We start from the raw sequence: 7,394 nt of genomic DNA, 5'->3' as shown, positions 1-7,394 counted from the left end.
CGCATGCTTATCTGCCTTTAACTATAAACATCCCCATTGCAGTCCTCATCTCAGTCCTCTGGAGCATAACCAGCTGCAGCCTGCCCTCCAGGGGCTAACGCAGCTAGCACCTGTGCTATCCTTTCCCGCTGCCCTGGATGCAACCCGCTTGTGACCAGTAACTGACCATGGGCAGGTCCTGCCTCTACAGTGCCACCTCTATGGAAGGCACAGTGCCAGTATTTGAGTATTCTGGCCCATGAGTATGAAATCATAGAATCATAGAATTTACAGTGCAGAAGGAGGCTACCCGGCCCATCGAGTCTGCACCGGCCCTTGGAAAGAGCAGCCCACACCTCCACCCCACTCCCATAATCCAGCAACCCTACCAACACTAAGGGCAATTTTGGACACTAAGGGCAATTTAGCATGGCCAATCCACCTAACCTGCACGATAAATCGAGTGACAGTGTTTCCTCTTTGTCAGTGACTTGTTCCTCTGGGCTCTTACATCAATTGTTGACCATCAGCCAGTTCTTGGGAACCAAAAGGATAAAGAGATAAGATTAGGATTAGAGTGAAGGAAGTTAGGGAAGCGAGAGGTGCATGCCAAGATCATCTGCAGCTTGTAAATCAGAAGAGATTGTGGAATGGACGAAAAGTGGGGAGTGAGAAGATGGATTAGGCAGGAACACACTGTTATCATGGCTGTACTGGCATGATGATATTGTGACTCTTTAAATAACTATAGCTTTAAAAGCAAACATTTTTAAAAAGACTGAATTTCAAGATGACGTCCGAAGACCACCAGACTCCAGAGTGAACAAAGAGGACTTTCTTTCTGATATTGACTGTCAGTCCAGGGCCTGAATTTTATGTTCTGAGTTGGACGTGCACTTGACCCGAACAAACATAAAATTGCGCAAAATGAAGTTGGGCATACGTTCTGACATCATCGCGTACAAATGAAACAGTGGGCATGCAGGCAAGTCAGATTCACACCAGCCAACAATTAAAGGACCAATTAAGACAAGCCTACTGAATGTGATTGTACATTGCCCGAGTGATTTTTCCCTCATCACATGGGCAAAACGGGTGGGCGGCCAGCTCGCTTTCATCCAGGGGCAGGACAAATGGCCCCTGACGAACAAGCATATTCGGTTTCTTTGTGAGCTTGCTGCTGTTTCAGTTCAGGGTTGTGTGAGATTGCTTTTTGACTGCTGTAGCTTTTCAAGCAGACCTAGCTGAATTTGAGGTCCTCATCGTCCCTGGAAGGTTTGCTCGAGGATTGCGACACAATGTGCCATTTTGCAAGGCACAGAACCTTGTGCATCTCATAATAGAACATAGAACATTACAGCGCAGTACAGGCCCTTCGGCCCTCGATGTTGCGCCGACCTGTGAAACCACTCTAAATCCCATCTACACTATTCCCTTATCGTCCATATGTCTATCCAATGACCATTTGAATGCCCTTAGTGTTGGCGAGTCCACTACTGTTGCAGACAAGGCATTCCACGCCCTTACTACTCTCTGAGTAAAGAACCTACCTCTGACATCTGTCTTATATCTATCTCCCCTCAATTTAAAGCTATGTCCCCTCGTGCTAGACATCACCATCCGAGGAAAAAGGCTCTCACTGTCCACCCTATCCAATCCTCTGATCATCTTGTATGCCTCAATTACGTCACCTCTTAACCTTCTTCTCTCTAACGAAAACAGCCTCAAGTCCCTCAGCCTTTCCTCATAAGATCTTCCCTCCATACCAGGCAACATTCTGGTAAATCTCATCTGCACCCTTTCCAATGCTTCCACATCCTTCCTATAATGCGGCGGCCAGAATTGCACGCAATACTCCAAATGCGGCCGCACCAGAGTTTTGTGCAGCTGCAACATGACCTCATGGCTCCGAAATTCAATCCCTCTACCAATAAAAGCTAACACACCGTACGCCTTCTTAACAACCCTCTCAACCTGAGTGGCAACTTTCAGGGATCTATGTACATGGACACCGAGATCTCTCTGCTCATCCACACTGCCAAGAATCTTATCATTAGCCCAGTACTCTGTCTTCCTGTTATTGCTTCCAAAATGAATCACCTCACACTTTTCTGCATTAAACTCCATTTGCCACCTCTCAGCCCAGCGCTGCAGCTTATCTATGTCCCTCTGTAACTTGTAACATCCTTCCGCACTGTCCACAACTCCACCGACTTTAGTGTCATCTGCAAATTTACTCACCCATCCTTCTACGCCCTCCTCCAGGTCATTTATAAAAATGACAAACAGCAGTGGCCCCAAAACAGATCCTTGTGGTCATAGATCATAGAATTTACAGTGCAGAAGGAGGCCATTTGGCCCATCGAGTCTGCACCGGCTCTTGGAAAGAGCACCCTACCCAAGTTCAACACCTCCACCCTATCCCCATAACCCAGTAACCCTACCCAACACTAAGGGCAATTTTGGACACTAAGGGCAATTTATCATGGCCAATCCACCTAACCTGCACATCTTTGGACTGTGGGAGGAAACCGGAGCACCCGGAGGAAACCCACGCACACACGGGGAGGATGTGCAGACTCGGCACAGACAGTGACCCAAGCCGGAATCGAACCTGGGACCCTGGAGCTGTGAAGCAATTGTGCTATCCACAATGCTACCGTGCTGCCCTACCGTACACCACTAGTAACTGGACTCCAGTCTGAACACTTCCCATCAACCACCACCCTTTGTCTTCTTCCAGCTAGCCAATTTCTGATCCAAACTGCTAAATCTCCCTGAATCCCATGCTTCCGTATTTTCTGCAGTAGCCTACCACGGGGACCCTTATCAAACGCTTTACTGAAATCCATATACACCACATCAACTGCTTTACCCTCATCCACCTGTTTGGTCACCTTCTCAAAGAACTCAATAAGGTTTGTGAGGCATGACCTACCCTTCACAAAACCGTGTTGACTATGTCTAATCAAATTATTCCTTTCCAGATGATTATACACCCGATCTCTTATAAACCTTTCCAAAATTTTGCCCACAACAGAAGTAAGGCTCACTGGTCTATAGTTACCGGGGTTGTCTCTACTCCCCTTCTTGAACAAGGGGACAACATTTGCTATCCTTCAGTCTTCTGGCACTATTCCTGTAGACAAAGATGACTTAAAGATCAAAGCCAAAGGCTCAGCAATCTCCTCCCTAGCTTCCCAGAGAATCCTAGGATAAATCCCATCCGGCCCAGGGGACTTATCTATTTTCACACTTTCCAGAATTGTTAACACCTCCTCCTTATGAACCTCAAGCCCTTCTAGTCTAGTAGCCTGAATCTCAGTATTCTCCTCGACAACATTGTCTTTTTCCTGTGTGAATACTGACGAAAAATTTTCATTTAGCACCTCTCCTATCTCCTCGGACTCCAAGCACAACTTCCCACTACTGTCCTTGACTGGCCCTACTCTTACCCGAGTCATTCTTTTATTCCTGACATATCTATAGAAAGCTTTAGGGTTATCCTTGATCCTACCTGCCAAAGACTTCTCATGTCCCCTCCTGGCTCTTCTTAGCTCTCTGTTTAGGTCCTTCCTAGCTAACTTGTAACTCTCGAGCGCCCTAACTGAACCTTCATGTCTCATCTTTTGTCTCCTCTTGACAAGTGTTTCGACTGCCTTAGTAAATAAACCACGGTTCCCTTTCTCGACCACTTCCTCCCTGCCTGACAGGTACATACTTATCAAGGACACGCAGTAGCTGTTCCTTGAACAAGCTCCACATTTCCATTGTGCCCATCCCCTGCAGTTCTCCTCTCCATCCGATGCATCCTAAGTCTTGCCTCATCGCATCATAATTGCCTTTCCCTCAGATATAACTCTTGCCCTGCGGTATATACCTATCCCTTTCCATCACTAAAGTAAACGTAATCGAATTGTGGTCACTATCACCAAAGTGCTCATCTACCTCCAAATCTAACACCTGTCCTGGTTCATTACCCAGTACCAAATCCAATACGACCTCGCCTCTCATTAGCCTATCTACATACTGTGTCAGGAAACCCTCCTGCACACATTGGACAAAAACGGACCCATCTAAAGTACTCGAACTAAAGCGTTTCCAGTCAATATTTGGAAAGTTAAAGTCCCCCATAACAACTACCCTGTTGCTTTCGCTCCTATCCAGAATCATCCCCAGAATAATGGGGATAGTCTACTCAGCTGACAGGACTTCCTATGAAGAGGAAGAGAGGGCAGGAGGGAGAGGAGGCCAACAACCCAGGGAGAGACCTTTGACAAGAGAGGCCCGGGTTTAGCTGATGATGCAGGTCCAGCAGGGAGGTCAAGGTGGGAAGGTTTGCTGTAAATGCCATTACCCAGCAGTCTACAGGCAGTACTCCAGCTATCTCCAAATGTCTGAGGTCCAGTGCCAGAGGAGGCACTAGGGACACAGTGACAACAATGTGTCAGTTGATTGGGCCGGAAATCCCCTCCAACTTCATGGGTGGACAGCCCATGCCAATGGCTTTGATGGTCACTATGGCCCTCAAATTCTACTCCACCAGTTCTTTCCAGGAATAGTGGTGGATCTGTGTGGTGTGTCTCAATCAGCTGCACACTGTTGCGTCAAGGTCATGACTGAACAAGAATAAAGAATAATACTGATGTGGAGATGCCGGCGTTGGACTGGGGTGAGCACAGTACGAAGTCTTACAACACCAGGTTAAAGTCCAACAGGTTTGTTTCGATGTCACTAGCTTTTGGAGTACCTGGTGGGTGGTGTTCTCACGTGTAATAGTGGTATCCATGTCGATGATCTGGCACGTCTTGCAGAGATTGCCATGACAGGGTTGTGTGGTGTCGTGGTCACTGTTCTGAAGACTGGGTAGTATGCACGCGGTACATACTCGTGCGACTCGGCCAACGTTGTCTACCTCATACGCTGCAGGAAAGGATGTCCCGAAGCGTGGTACATTGGCGAGACCATGCAGACGCTGCGACAACGAATGAACGGACATCGCGCAACAATCACCAGGCAGGAATGTTCCCTTCCAGTCGGGGAACACTTCAGCAGTCAAGGGCATTCAGCCTCTGATCTCCGGGTAAGCGTTCTCCAAGGCGGCCTTCAGGACGCGCGACAACGCAGAATCGCCGAGCAGAAACTTATAGCCAAGTTCCGCACACATGAGTGCGGCCTCAACCGGGACCTGGGATTCATGTCACATTACATTCATCCCCCACCATCTGGCCTGCGAAATCCTACCAACTGTCCTGGCTTGAGACAATTCACACCTCTTTAACCTGGGGTTACCCCATCTCTGGATCTGTAAAGATTTAATCACCTGCTGATGCTCGCATTCCAAGCATTGTTTGGCATCTTTGAATTTGTCTATATATGTGTTTCTGGAACAGACCTCTTCATTCACCTGAGGAAGGAGCAGCGCTCCGAAAGCTAGTGACATTGAAACAAACCTGTTGGACTTTAACCTGGTGTTGTAAGACTTCGTACAAAGAATAATACAACACAGGAACAGGCCCTTCGCCCTCCAAGCCTGAACCGGTCATGATACCGCCTGTGGCCAAACCCTCAGCACTTCCTGGTGCCGTATCCCTCTATACCCATCCAATCCATGTATTTGTCGGAGATGCCTTTTGAACGCTGTTAATGTATCTGCTTCCACAACCTCCCCTGGCAGCGCGTTCCAGGCACTCACCATCCTCTGTGTAAAAAACCTGCCTCGCACATCTCTAAACTTTGCCCCACAGACCTTAAACCTATGCCCCCTAGTGACTGACCTCTCCACCATGGGAAAGAGTGTCTGACCATCCACTCTATCCATGCCTCTCATAATCTTGTAGACTTCTATCAGGTCGTGCCTCAACCTGTCTTTAGACATGTCTGCACATTTATCCACGATTGGGCACACAAGGCCAGCCAGGTGGAGAGAGCCGACGGCTTTGCCACATTTACTGGGTTCCCCCGCATCTAGGATGTAATAGATTGCACTCATGAGGCCATCAAGGCACCAGCAGATGAGCCTTTATGAACCGAAAAGGCTTCCACTCAATGATTGTTCAAATCATCTGTGACCACCGGATACAGATTCTCCAAGTTTGTGCCCGTTCCCTGGGAGCTCACTTGATGCTTACACCTTGCAGCACTCACAAGTATCAAGGCTGTTTGTGCCTCCTGAATGATTAGATGGATGGCTCCTTGGTGTCAAGGGATAACCCTTGAGGAGGTGGCTGATGACCCCACTCCAGCACACAAGACAGAGGCAGAGGGAGATGGAACAGGAGTCATCCCTCCACAAGAGTGGTGGAGGAGAGGACCATTGGGCTGTTCAAGATGTGCTTCAGTTGCCTGGACCCATCAGTATCTAGCAGAGCGTGTATTCCTTATAGTTGTTACATGCTGCATCCTGCACAACCTGGCTCTGGCAAGGTGGGACCCAGTGGAGGCTGAGGAAAGCGAGGCAGCTCCACAGGTCCGGCAGGATGACTCCAGTGATCAGTCTGATGCGGAGTTCGGGAAGGTACAGTGAGAGGACGTGAAGGTAGACAAGAAAAAACCTCAGGAATGCCTGAAAACCAGAGATGTCTTGATGTACCTTCAGCCAGGCATCCAAAAGCATCAATGCTTCCTCATGCCAGTGGCACTGTCCCCTTTACAAACAATCATGATATGCTAGATCATCCCAAATCTTCAGCAGCGCACAATGCAATACAGTTACAAGCCTGTGCTGCATCTGCACTAATTGTAACCATCAAACTAACTCAGCCCATTAAAGCAAAATAAATGTTTATGTTATTGTAAATGCACCAACAGAGAACATAAAATGTTGTCAAAATGAACACAAATTTCAAATGAATGAAGGAAACAATGTCACCCATGACAATCCCCTGTTGTTCCCAAGATGCCTTCACCTTACATTTGCGAGTGCTGTGTCGCAGACCCCCCCCCCCCCCCCAATGCCAGCACCCCTTCATTGGCAGTGCCAATGGAGGCAGCCTGCAGTCCTGGTGGCTGTGATGACCTTGGTGACTGACCTCTGGCCAGCAGAGCCTGAATTGGCTCCTCTGAGAAGGTGCCTCAGCCTCCATGGCTAGGCACTCCTCAGTTGTTGCGACATCATCAGATGCAGCGTTTACTGTCAGAGGGGTGGAGGAGCAGGTACCCTTATCCAACCACCCTCAGATGAGCCCACACAGATGACAGACAGCTCGTCTGCCAGCGTGAGGTGCATTTGGACCTCCCTGCTCATTGTTGATGGATGGGCACCTAGCAGAGAGATTAGGTGCCTCATCCATTTGTCACACTGACGGTGACCTCCTGAAGTCACAGCCGGTGTAGAGGATTGCAGATCTGAGCGCCACTCCAGGAACCCCTGATTCTGTTCCTGGAGGTGTCTCTCCATGTGATTCGGTACTCTT

This window comes from Scyliorhinus torazame, chromosome 7, assembly GCF_047496885.1.
Source record: "Scyliorhinus torazame isolate Kashiwa2021f chromosome 7, sScyTor2.1, whole genome shotgun sequence".
In the NCBI taxonomy this organism is placed as follows: domain Eukaryota; kingdom Metazoa; phylum Chordata; class Chondrichthyes; order Carcharhiniformes; family Scyliorhinidae; genus Scyliorhinus; species Scyliorhinus torazame.
Note: the sequence above shows the minus strand (reverse complement) of the source record.